Below are 25,097 nucleotides of genomic sequence, written 5' to 3' on the forward strand. Positions count from 1 at the left end.
GAATGTTGCTGCTTCCGGCCATTGCGGCTGGGCCGTGCAAGGGGTCGGGGCCAATCAGTCCCCCGATTCAGGTGACGTCACCGAATTTCGTGGTGCCCCCCCCCGCCCCGCCCCACGGGGCCTATAAAGGTCTGAGCAGATCCTTCTTTCTCTGTCTGCCCTGCCTCGCCTCCCGCTCAAGCTGAACCTCAACTCCACCTTCTGTCGTCATAACTTTGACTCCGCCTTTTGGCGTCATCGCTGGACTCCTCCTCCTCTTCTCCGCCCACACGACTCTGATTCCACCCTCCCAACTCAAGCCCCTTCTTCATGCCCACGGTCCTGACGCGAGCTGCCCGAAGCAGGAGACGATGCGCCAGTTGTCACGGGGGTACCACGCCATGGAGCATTTCCCCCAAACATATTGGTGGCGCGTTCGAGGACTGCATATCAATTATACAGAGGTACGGAGAGACCGTAGCCTCAACTCCTCTCCTGTCTTACTTCAATTCCTCTTCATCGGGTTTTCTGTGTCTGTGTGTGTGTGCGTGTGTGTGTCCTGGTACATGTCTATGTAAGTAAGCCTTCAGAAGATCGTAATTGACTTCCGGTTCCGGGTTTGGAGCATCGACAGGTCTCGTTCGGAGCTCTTTTCTGACAATCTCAAAGTTAAGTTTCCGGTCGTTATCTGTCCCGTTTTAACTGTTTATTCTCTCACTTACATGTGGCTGTGTGTTCCTAGTTCGGTTTCGTTTCAAAAATCATGCTATTTTGTGAGATTTTGTCAACTTTGTCTTACCGGACGCTTGAGGCCTACCCTTGAGGCTTGAGGCCTACCGGTTCCCCTCGGTGTACGATCGTGTTTTGTTTTTTTCTCCCCATTAGGCCTTAGTTATTTTATAACTTGGTTTACGGATCCGCCGACGGTATATTTGCTGAAATTAAATTTAAATACAAAACACATTTTTAGCCTTTTATATTTATACATTTTCCGCCGAAGGTGCAAAAGTTTCAAAACCCGAAATGTAAACGTCGGCATTTATTTTCAAAATATAATTTCGTGCACGCGCGCGCCAAAGTGCCGAATCACCTTTAACCAAACTGCGCAGTAGTCTTTGGTCATGGCGTCTGAGCAGTGGTCAGCGTGGGTCAGATTGACTGTGGTTTCTGGGGCGAAAGTGATTGTTAAGAAGTATGTCAGCGGTATAAATTTGATTGACTGTATTGGTGATTTAATCATGCAACATCTTGACGACGAATATTCTGGCCGAACGATTGCATCAATTCAGTGCAGCAGCAGGGATGATTCGCACGCTACTCTCGATCATGCCGATTTTGTTTCCATCGAAAGTTGTACACCGCTGTTCGTATTGAAAGATTTCGGTGCCAAGTACGTCAAAGTTTCCCTGCGAGATGCAGATATTCAACCTTCAACGGACCAGAAATCAGCCTTTGATGTGCTCATGGGGATGGAGAGATGGTACGATCAGATGCCCACTGAAAACTAAGCTGGTTATGGCTCTGATTGACCGTTTTGAGCGTGTTGACTCCGAGTAGACACCTTTTTAAAATCATATCCAGCACTATGCACTGGTGTGCACGCACACATCTACGACTTAGACAGTAATTTTCTCAGCATTGTTTCCATTTGTTTGATGATCCAACAGGTTTCTATAAGAAAAACATGCTACACTATATTGTAAAAACAAGTTTTAATCCTTCTTTATTGTTTTTCACAGATGATACAGTGAACAATGGCATCCTGCATTTGAATGGTTTTCCATCTTCATTGTCTTCTTAGATCCTCCTGGTCTGGGATTTATATTTATTCCCCCCCACCCCACCTACCCTTGTCTTTTCCATGGAACATCCGAAAAAAAATCATAAAAATATATAATTTCTAAAAATTGAAATTATATTTGTGTTTATATTTCGACCTACCGACCCTACATTTTAGCTGAAGAACTGCGTAAACCAAATTATAAAATAACTAAGGCCTTACCTTCAATTTCTATCTTCCCCACTTTCCTAACGCTCCCCATCCCTCCCAACTTATCACTCCATTTCTTATCTTAAATAAAAAAAAAAAAAACCCGCTACCTTTCTCCTTCCTCACTCATGACTCTCGATTCTTCTTCCTCTTCTTCCTCTTCTTCTTCTTCCTCAATTTTTTCTACAACACTTCCATGACCTAATCTGTTGAAAACTCTCACAAACATTAATAATAATAAAAAACGATCTCTTATAATGCTTCATCTTCCTCTCTCACACATGTGGTTCTCTTTGCTGTATCATAATGCACTACTATTCTACTATTTAAACAGACTGCTCTCAATTCGACCTTTCCTTCATACCTTGCCAAAAAAATCCAACTGTTATAGTGTTTCTTCTCTCCATTCTCTGGATTTGCCTTTATTGCATCCATCAAGAATTGTGTTAAATCGCATCTCTGACCTAAAACTTAAAAAAAACCCAATTTGCTATAATAGTTCGCTTTCCATCAACCATTCTTTTTTTCCAACTTCAGTGCCGACTCACCCCTCTCACCCTCACTCTCAAAGCAACCATCCCACTCTTCTCCCTCCAAGCCTCCTTCTCACCTCTCTCAAAAACTCCCCCCTCACCTTTCTCCCACCATTCATCCCCCTCACTCATGCTTCTCAAAGTTGCCCCCCCCCCTCTCATCCACAAAGCTGCCTCCTTCCACTGCCCTCTCACCTCCATCTCTTCACTCCACCTCCTCAAATCTTCAACTGCCTTATACCCCCTCTCTTGTCGCCCCCTCTCCTCCAGTACCACAGAGCCTTTTCTCCTCCTCATCCGGCCCCCTCCCCTAGCTATTCTGCAATCCCCCACACTCCTTCAACAACCCTCCTTACCTACCCCCTCGTCCCTTGTCCTCCCTCCCCTCGCCCCCCCCCCACCCCATGCACCCAAAGCCTCCTCCCCTCCCACTTCATTAAAAGTGAGGACCTAAAATATCTGGGGCCTTCGCTCAAACCTTTCAGATCTTTCCATACAGATTGCCATTGACAAATCAAACATATTCTACCGAACAGAAACTTTCCTCCCCAAAGACGTGTCTGACTCCCAAGTATCTCTCCCTGGTTACTCCCTCCTCCGGTATGACAGACCTGAGCCTCGTCCTGGTGGAGGAGTTGCTCTCTTCATCAAAGACTCTATTCCTCACTCTCCATGCACTGCGCTCACCCCCACACACCCAGGAATACCTCTGGCTACGGCCTCCCTCCACTCCAACCTCATGTTTATATGTGGACTGCACCATCCACCTAACAGTGATGACTCCATCTACACCTCACCATCCGAAAACAAGGACCAACTTCTATCTTCTCATCCAAACTCTCTCTTCCTCATATGTGGTGACTTCAATTGTCATCACGCCAGTTGGCTAGGTGTGGGTACCTCTCTCACCTGTCATGGCACCTCAGCAAAAGCTTTCTGCGACTCATTGGGACTGACTCAATTGGTCAACTTCCCTACCTGGTTCTCAACCAATGGTACTCCATCTCTTCTGGATCTGATTTTGACAAATTTCCCTGACAATATCTGCTGCTCTTCCTTCGCTCAAATCCGTTCTTCTGACCACGTCCTTGTCAAAGTGGACATCTCTCTGGCTATTATCAGAGAACCACCTCACTGCCGTCGAGTCTGGCATTTCACTCAAGCTGACTGGCAGGGTCTCCAAACAGCCCTCAAACTTGTAGACTGGTCTCCTATCGCTACTTTCTCCAACATCAACTCATCCTGGGAATTCCTTCAAAGAAACTTGCTCTCCCTCATGCGCAGATTTATCCCCTCTCGTCCTCAGTTGTCCAACCCTTCCTCCCGCCCTTGGTTCACTGAAGCTTGTGGTGAGACAGTTATCCTGAAACAACTTGTCTTTACCTCATGGAAAGCAAAGCCAACTGAGGGTAATCGCAGTTCCTTCCATAAAGCTCGGAACAAATGTGTATCTACCCTCAGGAGAGCCAGAAAACAACATCTTTCTCATCTCAAGTCTGAACTCTCAAACCTCTCTCCCTCCTCAAAATCCTGGTGGCGTCCAATCAAATCTGTTTCTGGTGTATTTCCCCCTCCATCCCCTCCCTTACCTCAAATGGCTGCACTGCTGATACCCCACGTGAAAAAGCTGAATGCCTAAACTCGGTGTTTGCAGCTAAATCTTGTGTCCAAAACCCATCACTTTCTCTACCCACCTTACCCAGTCGCACCCAACTGTCCCTGGACTCTGTGTCCTTTTCTCCTGACAAGGTGGAGAGTTTGCTGTCAAACCTCGACTCAGATTCTGCAACCGGTCCAGACGGCATCAGCCCACGTGTCCTCAAAGCCTGCTCTTCTGCTCTTGCTCACATTCTCTCTGTTCTGTTCACCCTTTCATTTGCTCAAGGTCATCTGCCATCTGCTTGGAAATCAGCAAAGATCACTGACCTGCATAAAATGGTGCAAAAAAAAACCCTGCAACTACAGACCAATCAGCCTTCTCCGAATCATCAGCAAGGTTATGGAATCCATCATCGCTTCAGACATCAAATCCTTCCTCTTCTCCAATGGATTGATTTCCGATCATCAATTTGGTTTCAGACCAGGTCATTCTACCCTGGATATGCTGCTTCTGCTCTCCCAACAATGGATGGAAGCCCTCAATGCCAGACAGGAAATCCGAGCCGTATCCCTGGACATATCACGTTCTTTTGACACAGTCTGGCACCCAGCCCTGCTCACCAAACTCTCTTCCTGTGGTATCCAAGGCCATCTCCACTCATGGCTCACAGACTTCCTCTCCTGTCGCAGTCACCTTGTGGCCCTAAATAGAGTTCTTTTATCCCCCCTTCCTGTCCAGGCTGGAGTTCCTCAAGGTAGCATTCTGGGCCCTGTTCTTTTTCTGGTTTTCAACAATGATCTCTCCGACTCTCTGGAAAATCCTCCTTATCTCTTTGCTGATGAATCCACCCTCTGCCGTACCATCGGTCATCCCTCAGACCGGCAAGCAGCAGCTTCTTCGCTCACTGCAGATCTGGATAAAATCACAAACTGGTCCAACACGTGGAACATGTCTTTCAATCCGGACAAATCTAACACTCTCACTATGTCTCTTCGAAAGGACCGTTTAGACAACCCCCCCCCCCATCCACTTTCTCAACAATCCTCTGGAAGAAGTCCTTTCTTTCAAGCTTCTGGGTCTCACTATCTGCCATGACCTTTCCTGAGAAAGCCACATTTCAAACCTCACCTTCAAAGCCAGTCGCCGACTGGGAATCCTCCGTCGTGCAAAGTCCTTCCTCGGCCCACCTGAGCTCCTGACCACTTACAAAGCTTTTGTTCGCAGCTTGATGGAGTACTGCTCTCCCCTCTGGGCTGCTGCTCCTGCCTCCCACCTTTCTCGGCTTCACGCTGTAGAAATCAAGGCATTTCGGATCATTGGTATCTCCCGCAATGAGGCTGAGTCTTTGGGCCTCTCACTCAATCACCGCAGGTTGGTCAGTGGTCTTTCTGTCTTCTACCGTCTCCTCTCCAGCCTCGCCCCCCCGCCCCCGCCTGCTCTCTCTGCGATTTGTCCCCACCACATTTCCACATGGTGCTCAAAGTCCGCCAACAACCCCCTTCTGGTAAAACTACCAAAATCACGAATCACTGCTCACCTTCACACTCTCATTCCTCTTTTTTCCCGCCTTTGGAATAAAGTCCCTCACTCTATTCATGCCCATTCTTCCCTCCAGGAATTCAAAACAGCTGTTCACCACCACCTCTTATCATCCCCCATCCAAATCCTCGATCTTCTCTACCTCCGATAATCCACCCAAGCCCTCCTCCTTCAAATTCCCTGCTTTCCTTCCTGAAAGTCCCTGTGATGTCCATCTTCTATTCCCCATGTTCCCCGTCCCATCCCTCTCCCTTCCAAAGATCTCCTGATGTCTCTGTTCCCCACTGTTTTGTCCTTCCCACTCCCTCCCCTCTTGTCTCATGCCCCCCTTGATGTGTGTTGTGTGTTACCTCTCACACGAGCCTCGACAAGGTATACAAAAATATATATATTTATTATTATTTGCAGGTTAAGTCTGCTCTGCGTCCGCTTTCATAAGTTACTTGTTTATTGCTGCACCACACCTCTCTTCCCTATCTCTGCTTGCACACCCCAATAAATCTTGATCGTACCACATACCCTTCCTCACCTGCTTGTTAATAAATTATTATTAGAAATATTCCCTGCTCGTTTTTGTCGTTTCTTCCATTGATCCAGCATGGTCCGAATCCAAGTTTAGCCGGGACTTTATTCCCAATGATCCGTTCCTTTTAGCTGGTACATCCTTGGCAGTGTCACTCGGCTGCATCCAATCCGGTAAATGATCCGATCCGGTAAAGTGATCCGGTTCGGACAAGGCGTACCGAGGGCGTGTTCCCCGGTAATTAAATCACGTGGTTATTTTTAGGTAACCGGATTAACTAGACGGAGGACCCTAAGGTTGAGTTATTGGCGTCACGGAATTATCCGTGTGCGACGGCCTACAATTCCGGTAAGTCTGATGGGAGCCGAGATAGCTTCCCCCCCTGCCCCTAGTGGTCTACTCACCCGACCCCCAGCCCACAGCAATATGTTAATGTTACTCTTAATGTTAAGCTTATGCTTAATTAATTAATTAATTAATTAATGTAAGCCTTTTATCTTATAGGTATGAGACTATGATCCCTGTGAGAATAAAATGGCAGACTAAAGATACTATATTTAGCTGAAGAACGTGTAATAATGGGAATGTGAGCTTACGAACGACCCACACAGGAAAGACTATGTAATGGCAGACATTCAAAGTGACTATGATCCGTAGTTTACATTGACACCATTTGTGTGTTCATTATATGAATTTATCAAGTTTTGCAGAGCAGGTAACTGGTATAAACACCCTGTATATACTGTCCAACTACATATGTACTGTATGTATTGCACAACTTTGTATTCACTGCACATTCTATACAAGCTCATAGAGTTATAGTTATCATACATACTGTATTTTCCTACAATATTACAGGGATTTTTTTTCACACTTCTTTTAAACCGTAAACAAATGCGAACCCATAAAGCGTACGCTCCATGATATTCTTCTCTGTCTCATTATCATTATTATTATTATTATTGTTATTATTCCTTACTGAACCCAATTATTCAGCCTTATTGTGGGGTCTGTCAGGGGGAATGGTTCTGGGCTATGTCTTTTTGCAACTGGGTGGTCAGACCTTCCATTAGATTGGAAGGAATTTGTGATTTGTTCAGGATGCCGGCTCTTCTACTCTTCTTATAAGACACCTTGGGATCTTAAACCTGCACCAATGTTTAGTGCAAGCAGGTGGATTCTCCATCTTAATGCCTCATCTTGCATGGAAAAAACCAGGGCGGTAGTTTATAGCTGGGTCGAAACTCACATCCAACCGAGACAGTTCAAAGTTGAGTGTGCCTGCCAGGCTTCCACAAAGCATAGCATCTCTACAAAGAATTGTCAGATTTGTTCATCGGCCTTCTAATTACTGGAACACATACACAGCATGCTCTAAAACCACATGATTATTTTTTTTTAAAACTCATTTCACAGCACTTATAGCACCGTTATACTGTACACCCCTGGAATGTCAGGGAGGATAATGTGAATTGCTGTTACACAAATCAGCACTGCAATAGCCATTTCCATTTTGATCTCGATTCTTTCTCTTCGAAATCTGCCAAAGTGGTTTCCATGGCCATTCCAAATTATCAGGCAATTGGCTGCACCGTCGTGACAGCGAGCGGTCGGAATGGCATTAATTGGGACTTGAACTTGAGCCACTTGGATTTGTAAATAAGCTTTTTGAACTAATGCCATTTCTGCTCTACTTAGTCGAGAAAATCACCGGACAATGTTGGTTTTTCAGTGATTTTATGCCATTTCTGCTCATTTATGCCATTTTGTGTGGAATTTCTCTGGGATCATGTCTAGTCATACCCCAAAGCTTCGACAAAAGAGAGGGGCTGAAAGAAGCAGTTCTCACCAATTATTTCAGGAATTGTGCGTGGAAGAGTTGAAGACTTCATGAACTACATTGGAATGTTTCTCCCAAAACGTTTCATTACCTTTTAGAAAAAGGAAAACCATGCATTGAGAAATGTGACACAAACTTGAGAGGTTCGATTCCACCTACAGTACAGCTTGAAGCAACTATGATTTTCGGCATCTGTCGCCAAAAGATCATTATTCTCCTGAAGGGGTCTCGATACATACTCCACCGTGAGTTGCTCCTCGGCAAAGAAAATCCTAGGATGACATTCTGAGTAAAAACCGAAGCGGTTCTTCGATTCTACATTCTTTGTCACATCACAGTGCCATTTTCATGCATTCAGATGTGAATGAATCAAAGAGAGAATTTATGCATCCATTGATCAAATTATTTAATTAATTTACCTAACAAGATGTGCTTGAATGGATGAATTGTGGAATGAATACATTCAACAATTACCTGCTTTAATTATGGAATGGTAAAACTAAAACACAAACAATACAGGAATTTCGTATGACGTAATCCGTCCCAAAATGCTTGGCGGGCATGCGCAAAAACCTCGAGAAGCAGCGGTGTTCAGGGCACCAGAAAGTATATCATGTGTGCAAGATATGGATTGTCACCTAAAATGGCTCACAAACCTAAATAAGAAGCTGAAAATACCTGGAAAAATACCTGTCAGTAAAGAGCTGTGCCTCTGCACAACGAAAGACTTAGATAACTTTCTCAGCTTGCTAAAAGGGCAGCTGCCCATACTGAAAATTCCCAAAGATGTGGGTTGGAACAAGGCCCGAGTGGAAGGGCGTGTACTACCCAAACCCCCGACGGATCGCTACCGGTGAGCTTTGAACCTTGCAGGAATACCTCCTGTGAACATGGCAGGCTTGGTGATTTATTTAATGGCACACCTGCAATTGGAAAGACGATGCCGTGTAGGACTGGGCGATGTTGATATTATTGCTAGTCGACTGTCATCCCTTCCAAATATCGATGATCTAGCGATATATCGACATTGAGCAATTATTTATGCTGACGTAGTGTGACCACCCAGCGGTGATAGCTGCCACGATATACTATCGATGTTTATATGTACTGTATAGTGCTAATGATGACCCACTGCACAAGAGCTCGAAGATAGATATCGCTGTTTATCACTACATAATCTGTCCTGAAATTGATGTAAACATTTTCATGTGCTCTCATTGAAAGCAGTCTTTGCGTCATTGTCATAAAAACACAACCTCATCTTAATGGGTATTTTTGAACACGAGAAACACATGCTCCCTGAGAGAGCGACCAGGAGGCAGGGAGGGGGGTCACGTGTATGTACGCGCGCACCATGCAGACAACGGTTTGTTCATGTCGTTATTCTTCTTTAATGGCCACAATTATTCCCACGTTATTGTGGGGTTGGCTGGGGAAGCTTGGCCAAAGTCTTTCACGAACCAGCTGGCCAGGCCTGACCTCGGGTTAAGGCAAGAATTTGTAATTTGTTCAGGGTGCCATCGATAGCTCACAGACTCTTCATGAAGAACACTGTGGGGTCGTTGAAGTCCACCAACTAATGTTGGCACATGAGATGCCAGTTTAACATCCATCTGAGGAACGGCATAAACATTGATGAATCACCCTACCTGTGAAACACCGGGATAACAGTTCATAGCTGGTTTGAGATTCAAACCCAGGCTAGACAGCTTCGAGGAGAGTGTAGTTTGCTCTTTGCTATCCTGCCAGCCTCCGTGTTAATATTATTATCATTATGCCATTATCATTGGATGGAATTGACTTATTAATTTGTGGTTAGAATAATTTTGACAAAAATTGTAACTTGAATGACATGGAGGCTGGACTCGGGATTGGATGAAGACATATCAACAACTATCAAAGACATGAAGACAATTGGATGAAGATTGGATAAGGTATGCTGATGATACCACTATGTTGGCAGAAAGCAAAGGGGACTTGAGACAGTGAATAAGGAAAGTGAAAAAGCTGTTCTTTATTTAAACCTAAAAATACTAAAATCTTGTCAACTGAGAAGATCAATGTGTTCAGATTTGGAGACAATCATGTGGAAATAGTGGAAAGTTTCATCTTCCTGGGTTCTAAGATTGAAGTGGGTAAAGAATGTGACGGATAAATTAATAGATGGTTAGCATTGTAGAGAACAGCAATATCAGGATTGACAAAAACCTGGAAAGACAAATATGTGACAAAACACACCAAGAGGAGGATGGTGAATAATCTGGTATTTCCAGATGCAATGTATGGATGTGAGTCATGGACAGTGAAAATGGAAGGAGGGATATTGACAGTTTTTAAATGTAGTGTTGGAGATGAATGTTAAAAATTCAATGGATTGCAAGAAGAACAAACAAATCAGTGCTTGAATCAATGGAAATCAATGGAATGGGAATCAATGGAAAAATTGGACAGGCAATGGGATTCATCATTCATCCATCAAGACACATTTAAACTGCTTTGTGAGCTAAAGATCATTGCCGCTTACTTAGAGTCCGAGCAAGTCGCGACGATTCTGATACGTCCATCTGTGGGGGGCGCAATAAGCAGAGAATGCCTTAAACATGTCGGGTTTCCCAAAAGTTCTTCCAGTTTTGTAGCGACTGTTTAAAAAGGTAATTATACGTTGGACAGAATTGACTGAATTGTTTGTGGTTATAATTTTTACATCATTGGTACATGTGCTCCATGAAATGCCACACCAAGCTATTTATACACCTTAACACGAAGTTCGGCCAAGGTGGAAATCCCTCTTGGGGAGAGGTGCAAGTTAAGTTGCTACAACCTCTGTTGTGTGACCCTTAGTCCCCCTGGCAAGTTTAGATGAGATTGGATAAGTAACGACCGAATGTATCACGGTCAGATAGATAGACAGACAAACAGACACCAAGTTGCGCATTTTAGTATGATTCATTTCACTTTTGCAGAGTAGCGAAGAAGCCATTGTGGCCCAACATCGGACTTCATCTATACTGTCTCTGTAATTAAAGTCACCTGATGTCTCCGTCCATCCATTTGCCTGTCACACTCTTTTTTCTGGAATGTCATTACAGCATTTCGTTTATTTAGTGCTCCACAGACGTGCACGTTATCTCGATGTCCAGCACTAAACCCCTGCCCATGCTTATCTTTTTCTTTAAAGTTTTTCCTTTGTTCATGATGAGCGCATGGGGGGAGGGGGGATGGTGAAATGTCCATCGACTGTAATTGGGGGAGTGAATTGTGTTTCACAATGGTGTTTGTCGCTGTGAAGGTCGAAAGTTGATGAGCTGCCCTGGGGCCAGCACTTTTTCTATGTGCACTTCGCCATTTCGACAAAAGCTCTCCTGCGCGGGGTTTGAGTCAGAGTTCAGGTGTGGTGATTGTTCCACCCCCACCCCACCCCCAACCACCTTCCTCAGGCACAGGCTCAGGATCCTCAATGGAAGACCCTGATGATGAGGCAGGAGAACTGGCAACTGAGATGGGACAAAGTTTTCTCACCATTTGCATGAAAGGCGAGAGAGAATGGTGTTGCTTATATCGTTTTTTTCACTGGGACCATCATGTTATGATAAAATGAGTCTTTCATGTTGAGATTCTTCCTAAATCAATTAAAATACTTCTCAAAATCTTCAGTTTATGATACCGCGCACCACTTTTTCCAGGATCTAATGTGCCGATATACATATCGACATTTTGAAAAATGTAGTTTGTCGTTGACAGTGTTTTTTTCAACATTTTATCAGGCCGATAATATTGAGATATCAACCCACCCTCATGCCATGCAACATCACCAACAAAGTAATGGCAACTGACTCTTCAACAAAAAAACATCTTCACGATGTGAAAATAGACAAAGATTGTGCCAGCTATATTTACGTGGGATTCTAGTATATATATATATATATATATATATATATATATATATATATATATATATATATATATATATATATATATATATATATATATATATATATATATATATATATATATATATATCTTCTTCTTCTTTCGGTTGCTCCCGTTCAGGGGTTGCCACAGCGGATCATCCTTATGATCCGCATAGTGATTTGGCACATGTTTTACGCCGGATGCCCTTCCTGACGCAACCCTGGTCGCCTCTTACAACGCAGGGATATGGTACACCTATTTTAACCAGGGTATACACCGGCCCAGTACACTGGTACTCATTTCGCCGACCTCGGAAGGATGACAGGCTGAGTCAACCCCCTGGTGTATTAATTCAGTGGCCCAACGGGGCTTGAACTCAGGAGCTTTTGGATCCCAAGCTGCTGCCCTAACCACTGCCCCAACACCAGGATATTGATATATATATATATATATATATATATATATATATATATATATATATATATATATATATATATATATATTAGGTTAGTGCTGTACATATATATATATATATATATATATTAGGTTAGTGCTGTACATATATATATATATATATATATATATATATATATATATATATATATATATATATATATATATATATAACCCTAACTGCGTCAACTTCAGGATATTGATATATATATATATATATATATATATATATATATATATATATATATATATATATATATATATATATATATATATATATATATATATATATATACATATATATATATATGTATGTGTACAGCACTAAACTAATATATATATATATATATATATATATATATATATATATATATATATATATATATATATATATATATATATATATATATATATATATATATATATGTATATATATATATATATATATATATATATATATATATATATATATATATATATATATATATATATATATATATATCAATATCATGAAGTTGGCGCAGTTAGGGTTATATATATATATATATATATATATATATATATATATATATATATATATAACCCTAACTGCGCCAACTTCAGGATATTGATATATATATATATATATATATATATATATATATATATATATATATATATATATATATATATATATATATATATATACATATATGTACAGCACTAACCTAATATATATATATATATATATATATATATATATATATATATATATATATATATCAATATCCTGGTGTTGGCGCAGTGGTTGGGGCAGCAGCTTGGGATCCAAAAGCTCCTGAGTTCAAGCCCCGTTGGGCCACTGAATTAATACACCAGGGGGTTGACTCAGCCTGTCATCCTTCCGAGGTCGGCGAAATGAGTACCAGTGTACTGGGCCAGTGTATACCCCGGTTAAAATAGGTGTACCATATCCCTGCGTTGTAAGAGGCGACCAGGGTTGCGTCAGGAAGGGCATCCGGCGTAAAACATGTGCCAAATCACTATGCGGATCATAAGGATGATCCACTGTGGCGACCCTGAACGGGAGCAACGGAAAGAAGAAGAAGAAATATATATATATATATTTACTCTATTTATGTACCAGGTAGACCTCCTCGAAGGAGACACCATATCTGTTAAAGTGCTTCTGAACACCGATGGGAAGATCATATGTGGGGCTCGTAAATGCACAGGGTAAGTTTAAAATCAACCTGAAAATGATGATATTTACTATTAATCATGATTGGTGGAGGGGGGGAGGGGGAGTGAGAGCTGTGAGGGCTGTTATAAAAAATTAATTATTATTATTATTTTTGGTTGGTTCCAGGGCCACAAGATAAACCAGGCTGAATAGCTTACGTTTTGGAGACCACTCGTGATAAGCTGGATCTGCACCCAGAACAACCAAAATCTAATCGGCTTGTTCTTGTCACACACCCATCCTGTCCAAATCCACCCATAACATTTTGAGATATCCTGCTCACAGACAGACAGGCAAACAGACAGACAAGGGTGAAAACATAAGCTTCGTCCACCTTCGGTGGCACAGGTAATTATATTAGATTTCTGACGCCGCTCGCTTGTATCACCAGGAAATGGCATCCACAGATATTTCTCATATTTCCTATATTTTGAGTCTGATTTACATCAAAGAACAAAGATTTGCATCAAAAATGGTTATCCATTTTGAAATAGCCACTCTTGTTTAAATGTTGAAAATATTGTTTAAAAATTATGGGAAAAAAAGACGATTTGAATTACAGATTTCGCACTGGAAATGGCAGGTTAAAAGTGCCTGGATGAGCAGAAATAGGTCAGTGAAAACGAAACACACAGCACATGCACAAAATACCTCCTCAGCATTCAAACATCATTTTGAAAGTCCCCTATTAGCTGAGGATGAAAGGCAATCAATTCGAAAGTGAAATATGAACAAAAATTCGAAGTTAAACACAATTAACTCAACAAACTTGTGATTCAAGTGAAACACAACTGAATTGAAAATCCACACCAAGAATTACTCGTAAATATAATTGACTAAGCCCAAGATGAAAATGCCATCTGGTTCGACAAACGAACACATTTAACCACCTATTCACCACTTGTGCTTTCTTCGTACAACACCTGATCATGGTGCCACAAAAAGAACAACGGATGGTCCCAACCTGAGGGGTAAGCCCGACCCATACAAAGAGGTCCGAAATATCCAATCAGCATTAAGATAATGGAAGCATAACTTACAGAAGTACTGTACAAGAAAATATATAGGTAATAAAGTTGGAAATTACCAATCCACATATTTCATTTCAACAAATAACATTCCTTGCCGTTCCATACATTTAAACTGTAAATTCAACACAGAGTTGTTTTTTTCTCCTTTATTTCCCCCTCAATCGGTCATCTAAGCTCACCGACCAGGGGCAAGCAAGCAGCAGCCTGCTTATCCAGACTCCACTCCTTTTGGTTTTCCATTCTGAACTAATGGACGCATCTGATCAAAAACAAAACTTGATCAAACTATCTCAATTATAATTGCGATTCAAAAAAAACCTACAGTTTTTATGTCCACATTATCCTTCCCACCTAACAGTTATAACTGATGTGATTTGTCAATTAGGAATGATAGTCTGGATGAGCCTTAACTCAAAGAAGGCATTTAATTGCTCGACACAGAGGTGATGATGAAGAACCCGGCAAGAGCAGACAGCAAGAACACATGCTGGGAGAAGAGAGCTATTGTTACCCCCCTTGTAATTTCTAGCTAACGGCCTCATTTAAGAAAGTCATTAGGAAGTCTTTCAATTAGCACAATTCAATAGTGTAGTGATTTGTAGGAAATGAGTTTTTCTACAAGGAAACAATTGCATTAAATTGCTATTTGAGCCAAAAATTAAAAATAAAATCAGTATATATTATCGACTACAATTAAGTTAGTAAATAATTTCTATTTTCTGCTTTGTAGAAAAAAATAGGTATATAATATATGTATAATTAAGCATGCATTGTAATTGAGAACCACCCACTGCATAAAGCCGTTTCAGGTCAGCAGCTACATGCCCCAAAACTGCCCAAGGCATGAAGCAGTGTCAGTTGCTTCACTGCTAACCCCAGCATCAGTCATCCTACATGGCGTTAAAAGCCTTTTATTGGCAAGTCAACAACCCACATCTCTAGAAAGTAAACAATTCACAGGTACGTGTCTGACTTTCTCATTGTCATCAACATGAAGGGGATCAACATGGAGGAGATCAGCTGGCAAGCTGTCCTGTGAAGGGGTACATCCAAGTTGGACCTCTTAATTACTGCAAAGATAATTTTCAACGTGATGTATGCTGACTGATGCTGAAGATAGTAATGTAGCAGCTGACGCAGCATATGCAGTGGGCAGTTCTGTGTTTTTCAGAGGCTGCAGCTTAGCCGGAATGCTTTTGATATCGATCCTATTGGCTACAATTTAAAGATCTTTTTAGCTGGTAATGGATACCTAAACAGGGTGTATGTGTGGCAGGCAGCCCCTGTTAGCCAGGCCCGTTGTAGCAGGTGCTGGTGTGGCACAGGTGTTCATGGTCACCATTCCAGTCATATTAAACACTTCCCAGAAATGCCTGAAATGTCAAACAATGTCTGAATTGGACAAATTAACTTTTATTTTTAGCAGTCGGAGCTGCTACTAAGTTCAATTCCAGAGTTAAAATTTGAAATTCAGCTCAGTTTAAGAGATTCTAAAGGTTATGGCATGTGCGTAAATGAAATAAATCCATGAACACTGGCATCTCCGAGCGTTAATAAGCACTTCAATGTATCCAGCGATTCGTACATTTCATGATCTGGCATTCGATGATATGAGTGAGGAAAGTGAAGAAAAAAAAACATTTTGAGTGCTTTATTGTTGATAAACCGTTGCAGCCTGTTCCAACTCAAGGCATTGTTGAGCAGGCCAAACAAAATGGCAAATTAAGACCCCAGCGAGGTAACCGAACCCATGCACCTTAAGACCCCATCGAGGGAGGGCGAGAAGTCCGAGGATGTGTATGATAAAGGAAGTAATTAAATATGGCTGTTAATTATCTTTAAAAGGGCTGTTTTAATTAATGCAAACACCCAATTTTCACTCTTGCACTTCCTTGGAGTTTTCTTAGGATGCATGCAAAGTTTCAAGCTGCTAGGATTCATGGTTTTGGAGTTATGGAGGAGGCACACACACACTGACTGACACTCACACACTGACAGACACACTGTGACATTTATTCGTATAGATTGTTATTCTTCGACACTTTTTTGGCCTTTTTTCTGTAATTTTTTTAATATTCTTTTTTCTCAGCAACCACTTGTCTGATTGACACAAAATTTCCAGGGTAGGAGCGACCCCCCCCCCACCCCACCAATGGAGAATATTTTTTTATATTTGTGATGTCATAGGTCATGTGATGTGGCTGCCATCTTGGATTTAACTATATATATATTATATCTCTGAAACCGTGAATTGGAAAAAAATTGAAACTTGGCTCATCTCATTGTACTCCAAATGGGGAATATATTTTTGCAAGGATGACAACATTGGTGAAGTGATAAACCAGCCATAAATGTTTTCATCAAAATCCTTGTTTACCATTGAGATTCAGTGTGGATTGTATGTCCAGACCGTAACATTTTTACCAATTGAGCTTTTGTCATCAAATCTTCAACAAACCTTTATTATGAGATTGTGGAGAACACAAATGGATAAAATTTAATTTTTTTTTCACTGTTATTTTCGTCAAGTTTACTTCCAGTACAAAGCGGATGTCGATGGGCTTTGCATTTTCAGATGCTTTCTAATTTCGCTTAAAATGAATTTTTGTCTAAACACGCTAATTTTCTTCCAATTTTCTATCCTTTTGCAACCGAGTCTTAAACCATCTCAGCAACCATGAAAAATGAAATCAGATATTGAATTATAATTAAGATAAAGCTGTGTGAGTGTGAAAAAGTGCAAGCTTATGAAAGATGCTATACAGAGCAAACAAAATGGTGTCTATTTGATTTTGAAGCCCATCCCTGAACTGGGAATCCCCTCCCTGAATGGACGTACTGACTGGTGCAGATTATAGATTGGAGATATAGAATATGTAATTATATATATATATATATATGTATATATTACAGGCATGTAAACATTTCCAAATTATCCCCTATGACAATCCCGCCCTCGAAACCTTAATCAATTACTTAGTACCGTAACTTATTTGGCACCAAGACATACAACCAAAGAAGTGAGAGTTGATGGAGGGGTGACGAAGATGAAGTGGTGAGAAATAAATAGTGGGGGTCATTTGCATGCCCCGACACACCTTGCAATAACCTGGCTGAATTGCTGCCGCCCAATGATCTGGTCTGATGGTTTATATATCGCTCCCGTAACATTCCCTCCCGGGTTCCTTCCTCCACTTTATTCACGCTCCTGATCTCCTGGGGCATCGATTGGTAACTGGCTGACACAACGGATTACACAGCCTTGGCAGGAACAGCTACCAGTGAGGCGAGGTGGGGTGAACAGCTCCGACGTGGCCAGGCGGCGAGGTGAGCAACTGAGCTGAGGCGAAAGTGCACAAGGCTTAGTGCAGATGTGTGTGGTGAGGCAAAGAGAAAGAAAGGTGTGAAAAGAAATGAAGAGCGTGTAAAGAGCGAGCGTAGCAAAGTGAAGCGAGTGAACTCGAAAAAGAAAGGAAAGGAGAGAGGGATAAGGGAAGATGAGTGTGATTGTATGGGTTTAGTGAAAGGCAGAAAATAGCGCAAAGAGCAGAGTCAAGGCTGGCAGTTCTGGACAAAGCTCGAGTCCCAAGTTCAAGTGCCGATTCAAGTCCCAAAGTGAATAAAGCCCCCAGAATGAATGCCGATTTCTTCTCTGCGCTTAATCCTTTGTTCAAGTCAAGGTTATAAAACAGGAGGCAGAAGAGGCATATATTCACGTTGCCTAGCAACCATTTCAATTGTAAGCTACGTTGTCTTTGGTCACGTGATCTGCTGTGAGCAAAGCTATTCTGCACCAGCCAAATCGTGTTTGCAGATATTTTCGTTTACGGACATTTTCCGATGGTTTTGTTATTCTCCTGGGATATTGGCTTTGAGATGCATCTGTATGTGATATTTCAGCCTTTTAGATCACCTATGAAGTAGTAATCATTCATATCAGTGAGTGAGTGAATCAACAGTTAGAAAGAGCTTCATACAGTGCCGATAGAAAGTCTACACCTCCTTTCAAAATTTTCACCTTTTCTTGCCTTATAGCCTGGACTTACATTGCATTAAATCAGACTTGTGAAAACAGACTCCTTACTGATGAGAAACGTCCTCATAACATGATGCGGCCACCACCATACTTCACAGTAGAGGTGGTGTTCTTTGGGTGATGTGCTGTGTTGGGTTTGCGCCAAACATACCTTTTTACAAAAAGTTCCATCTTGGTTTCGTCAGACCACACAACTTTTTGCCACATGGCTTCAGAATCTCTGGAGTAGTTTTTTGCATACCTAAAATGGGACTCGTCATGGGCTTTTTTGAGAAATGGCTTCCTTCTTGCCACCCTACCGTACAGACCAGGCTTGTGGAGTGCTTGGAATATTGTTGTCACATGCACACAGTGACCAGTCTTTGCCATAAAGGTATGTAGCTCTTTCAAAGTTCCCATTGGCCTCTTGGTAGCCTCTCTGATCAGTCTCCTCCTTTCTTGGTCATCCACTTTGGAAGGACAGCTTCATCTAGACAGGGTCTTGGTAGTACTATATGCCTTCTACTTCTTAATGATTGTCTTGACTGTGCTCCAAGGGATATTCAAGGCCTTTGAAATATTTTTATACCCATCCCCTGATCTGTGCCTTTCCACAACTTTATCCCAGAGGTCTTTTGAAAGCTCTTTGGTACTCCTGGTTGAGTCTTTGCTGTGAAATGCACTACCCAGCAGAGGAAACCTACAGGAACAGCTGATTTTATTCTGGAATAATCAATCACTAAAATTGAACACAGGTAGAAGCCAATTAACTTGATGTGTGATTTTGAAGGTGATTGGTTGCACCTGAGCTAATTCACTATTGTTATTATAAGGAGGGTAGACACATATCCAACCAAGATATTCTAGTTTTGTATTTTCACTCAATTTTTTGAAATTTGCAGAATTTTTTTTTCGCTTAGAATTTGTGGATGACGATGTGCAAATGAAGGTGGAGAAAGTCTGTTATAATGCAATTTAATTCCATGCTAGAAGGTAACGAAAGGTGAAAATTTTGAAAGGGGGTGTGGACTTTCTAGAGGCACTGTATATGAGATGAAGTAAATCAAGAATTAGTAATTAGAACGAGTTCTTTATTTTAAAGTTTACAGCTGTAGTCATTTATATATACTAGTGCGGGCCCGTAGGGGTGGGCCTGTAGGTGCGTGCCAGTATGTGCAGCTTCGTGCCTGCAGTATCAGGTCCCCAGCATCAATTGTGACGTCATATCAAATGAAGAAGAAGAATTGTGATGCCCCCTCTCTCTCACCCCCCTCTCTCCCCCTCCTCTCCCCCCCTCTCTTGCCCCCTCTCTCCCCCATCCTCTCTACCTCCCCTCTCTTGCCCCCCTCTCACCCCCTCTCTCACCCCCTCTCTCGCCCTTCTCTCTCCCCCTCCTCTCTCCCTTCTCTTGCCCCCTCTCACCCCCTCTCGCCCTTCTCTCTCCCCCTCCTCTGTCCCCCCTCCTCTCTTGCCCTCCTCTCACCCTCTCTCTCGCCCTTCTCTGTCCCCTCTCTTGACCCCTCTCTCACCCTTCTCTCTCTCTCCCTTCTCTCTCCCCCCTCCTCTCTCCCTTCTCTTGCCCCCCTGCTCACCCCCTCTCTCGCACTTCTCTCTCCCCTCTCTTGCTCACCCTTTCACCCCCTCTCTTGCTCCCCCTTTCACCCCCTCTCTCTCGCCCTTCTCTCTCCCCTCCTCTCTCCCTTCTCTCTCCCCGCCCCTCTCGCCCTTCTCTCTCCCTCCCTCCTCTCTCCCTCCCCTCTCTTGCCACCGCATCTCTCCCCCCTCTCACCCCCTTCCTCTCTCCCTCCTCCTCTGTCCTCCTCCTCTGTCCCCCTCTCCTCTCTCGCTCCCCTCTCTCCCCCTCCTCTGCCCCCTCCTCTCTCACCCCCTCTCTCCCCCTCCTCTCTCCCCCCTCCTCTGTCCCCCTCCTCTCTCCCTCCCCTCTCTTGCCCCACCTCACCCCCCTTCCTCGCCCTTCTCTCTCTCCCCCCCTCTTCTCTCCCCCTCCTCTCTCGTCCCTCTCTCTGTAAATGTATTCACAAATGTCTACCAAGCACAACAATTAATTCCAACCTTGGGAAAAAACAGCTTTCAAACCCTTGGGAAACAGCTGTTTCCCTCTGGAAAATTCAAACCTTGGGATTAATTAATAATTTGAATAACAATTAATCAAACCTTGGGAGTTTGGCACATACCCAGGTATGGCACATACCCAGAGAAAGGCACATACCCAGGTCCCCAGTGTCGATTGTGACGTCATACCAAACGAAGAAGAAGAATTGTGATGTCAATCCTTCAAAAAAAAAATAATTAATTAAATAAACATTAATTGTGACGTCATTCGTGATGTCATAGCACCGTGTCCTGTCATTGGTTCACAGATACATGGCCGTAACTTGGGAACCGCTCGTCCGATTGACATCAAACCTCGAAAAGGCACCTCTGTGGGTCCCCGACAATATTCCTGGCAAGTTTCAATCGGATCGGACCGGCAGTCATTGAGAAACGGCAGTTGCAGACAGACAAACAGACTGACACACAATATATATATATATATATATATATATATATATATATATATATATATATATATATATATATATATATATATATATATATATATATATATATATATATATATATATATATATATATATATATATATATATATATATATATATATATATATATATATATATATATATATATATATATAGTGAAGGTTATAAAATAAAAGGCAGAATAAGTTCTTGTTGGTGTTGCCCTGCAACAGTTTGAGTGGAAGCTCCGTGTCTTGGGTCTCGTGATCCGGAATGAGCGACCGAGGCTGCACTGGCCAACTTTTATTCGCAGATATTTTCGTTTACAGACATTTTACAACTGTTTTGTGATTTCCCCCCCCCCTCCCCCGGGATGTTGGCTTCTATTTACAGCAGTATGTGACTTCAGTTTTGTAGCCCACCTAGAAAGTACTAAACCAGTGATCTTCACTTTTTTTAGAGGGGGGGGGCACTTTTGCTGATAAGGCATCAGTGTGAGAGCCACCACACCACCAGCAGGACTCCCTGCTATTAGGCCCTGCCCCACATACTCTTCTTTTATTTAGTTAACTGGGCTGCAAGCATCAATGTTTCTATCCTGCAACCATATCCTGATGTAGTTACAGAATGTTACTTTTCTACTTAGTGTTGGAACACTCATTTGAAACCATTATGTCAATTTGATAGCATTTATAGCGGAATATGATGGGGTGTTTTCACATTTGTGTATTATTGGCCGCACGTCAGGGGCTGCACTTTCGGCGACCAGGGGCCGCCAGTGGCTCGCGGGCCATGCACTAAACAACAGTGTACTAAACAATGTGAGTGAGTGTGAATAGAAGTTAGTGGGTACTCAGCCTGACACTGTGGAAACCAAGGCCTTCAAGATTACTGGAATCTCCCATGATGAAACTGAGTTTATGGGCGTATCATCACAATCACTTGTCAGCACTTCGCCATCACAAACATGTTGGTGGTCTCTCTGGCTTCTACCACCTCATTTCTTGTCTTGCACCCTTTGCTCTTTCTGTGCTTTGTACCCCCAAGGTTTCTGCAAGGCATACACAGTCCACCACCAACCCTATTCTGGTGAAATTACCAAAATCCAGGATCACTGCTCACCTCCACTCATTCCTTCCTCTTTTTTTCCTGCCTGTGAAACAACCTTCCACATCCTTTTTAATCTCATTCTCCCCTCCAGGTCTCCAAGACAGCTGTTCACCATGATCGTCCCCAATCCAAGACCATGATGTTTTTGCAGAAGAAGAGGGAGGGGGAGGGGTTGGCAAAGAAACCCTTTGGTAGCTGGCGATGTTTCCCCCCTTATTGTTTTTACTATCGGGCCAGTTTCCTACGTGCAGGAGGTTTATTTTGTGGCTTGGATTCAGGGGCAACAATGGCTTCCTTTTAAAGCTTTCATGAAATAACCAATCAGGAGCAGTATAGGCAAAATAATTACACATAACACTTTACTGAAATGACCCTATCACCTGAACACACACAGAGACCAAAGAACTATACGATGAAGGCTGACACATTGCAGTTTCATTGTCTCCTCTTAACTGAAAGGCAGAGGGTAGGCGATTTCCACCATCGGCGCTACGCGAACCCCAGCCACATCTGGGAACACCACCATACCTGTCTTATCTCTCAATTGCCAGGTCGCTTCATGGGAGAGATTGGAAAAAAAATGGAGACACGTCTCTTTGAGCCAAAACCTCTCGACTCCTCACACAGGAAAGAGACAACATAGTGCTACTTCTTGCCTTCAACCCAAAACCTCTCTCAACCCCTCACACCACACACGGGAGAGAGGGCAAATGGTGGTATGTCTTGTCTTTGAGCCAAAACCTCTCGACTCTTCTCCCGTTTGTCACTTCCCTTTGCCAGCAAGAAAGGCAGGGCACCCAGCATGGTTCTTAATGACAATGTACTTTTCATTAGTTTTCCAAAGCAACCATTTCAAGTGCAAAACAGTTAATGTATTGCCTCTTTCCTAAAATTAAGCGACATCACTTTCCATTCTTAGCCATGAAAGCAGCGTTCCAATATTTATAACATCCAGCCCATTTGAAAATGACATCAAGCAGCTTTATGGAAACTTTGTAAAAATGGTGGTGCAACTCAAAGATAAAAGAAAACAATAAAGATGCTAGTCTATCCCACTCCTGACACCAAATGTTATGGGTGACCAGATTTCAACCAGGGTCCAAAATGTCACTCCTGACTACAAGTGTTATGCATGGTGACATCAGGGACTGCAGGTCCTATTCCCAGCCTGCCGGGGTTTTTGGAAGCTCGCACAATTTTTCAGCGGAAGAGGGAGCGGGCCAAAGACACCCTTTGGTATCTGGTGACGTAACGCTGTTTTACTATTGGATCTAGTTTCCTACATGCAGGAGATTTATTCCGTGGTATGAATTCAGGGGAAACAATGGCTTCCTTATTCAAGCTTTAATGAAATAATCATTCACAAGCAGCATAGGCAAAGTAGATACACATAACACTTTTCTGAAATGACCTTGTACCCTTAACACAAACGAAGGCCACAGAACTATCTGACGAAGGCCAACACATTGACGCATTTAGACATCTAGCTAAGGGACAGGAGGGGAAGCATTTAAAATAACAAATGAAAAGGCAGTAAAAATATGGGAAATGAAAAAGAGAAATAAAGGATTCTGGTTCAGGCCTGGTTAGCTTACAGTTTTATTGTCTCCTCTTGACTAAGACAGAGGGTCAGCGATTCCAACCTTCAGTGCTCCCTGAGCCCCAGGCAAGTCTGTGAGAATCAGGTCACCTCTGGTAGGTAGCATCACCAATGCCCGTCTGATCTCTCACTTGCCAGGTTGCTTCATGGGAGAGATCGGAAAAGTGGTGGCACATTGTCTCTTCGAGCCAAAACCGCACGACTCCTCATACCTCACATGGGAGAGAGGGAAAATGGTGGTACATCTCGTCTGTGAACCAGAACCTATCGACTCCTCCCCCATTCATCACTTCCCTTGTAGCCGACAAGAAAAGCAGGGTGCCAAATATGGTTCATAATTGCAATTTACTTTTCATCAGGAGTTCACCAAATCAATCGTTTACATTGCAAAACAGTTAATGTATTGCCTCTTTCCTGAAATATAATGACATCACTTTCTGTTCTTACAGCCATGAAGGCGGATCCTCCAACATGGGGAACATCCGGCCCATCTGAACACGACACCAAGCAGCTTTTGGGAAGGGTGTGTAAATATGGTTGTGTTAACTCAAAGATAAAATAAAACAATAAAGGTGCTAGTCTTTCCCACAATTAAACCATCGTTCAACAAGTTGGACACATAAAAGAGCACTTATCATTATACACATCCTAAGCTATCGGCATCTATCCCATCTTTCCACATCTGTAACAACACTGTATATTGGATTTGTCTCGAGGTATGTGCACTCACCTCTAAGTTGTCATGCCTGGGTAAACATCTCGACCCAGCTGCAAACTATCGTTTCACATCCAGAGTGAGGTAGCGACGTGTGCACCAAACATTGAGTACACTTCAAGCTGAGAACCAGTCTGCCAGCTCTGGTCATTCGTTCAAGTTGAAGATGTCTCAGTGTCTTTTGGAGACAGTAGGCAAATTATCCTGACACCAGAAGCAAATTCTAAATTCCTGCATTTTCAGTGGACTATCCTGCATCAGAGTGGAAATTGGTTATAGCAAAGAAACATTTCTCAACCAGTCGTGATATGTCCCAGAGTTTTGTGAAGAGTATGAGCGTCTAATTGTTCTTACATGTCCATCTGCTTTTCGACATCTCCACCGTAAATTGTTGCTGAATTAGGGAAGAATGATTTGCAGTTCCTTGCTGACTACCTCCGGCTCTCTCCACCAAGAACTCTGTGCATATGGTCCACCCTTCTGGGCACAGCTCCA

At 42.6% G+C, this 25,097-nt stretch overlaps 1 long non-coding RNA gene across 1 annotated transcript in view; it reads right to left on the minus strand.

The window, feature by feature from the left end:
- LOC147013884 (uncharacterized) overlaps positions 1-24,161 on the minus strand; it is a 36,451-nt gene extending 12,290 nt beyond the window's left edge. Inside the window, exon 1 of the long non-coding RNA XR_015050557.1 lies at positions 23,883-24,161. This is a non-coding gene — a long non-coding RNA (uncharacterized LOC147013884). The remainder of the gene's footprint in view (positions 1-23,882) is intronic.
- Positions 24,162-25,097: the final 936 nt, after the last annotated feature.

Source organism: Eptatretus burgeri, chromosome 13 (assembly GCF_056783735.1).
Source record: "Eptatretus burgeri isolate ZD-2024b chromosome 13, Ebu_testis_v1, whole genome shotgun sequence".
Lineage (NCBI taxonomy): Eukaryota > Metazoa > Chordata > Myxini > Myxiniformes > Myxinidae > Eptatretus > Eptatretus burgeri.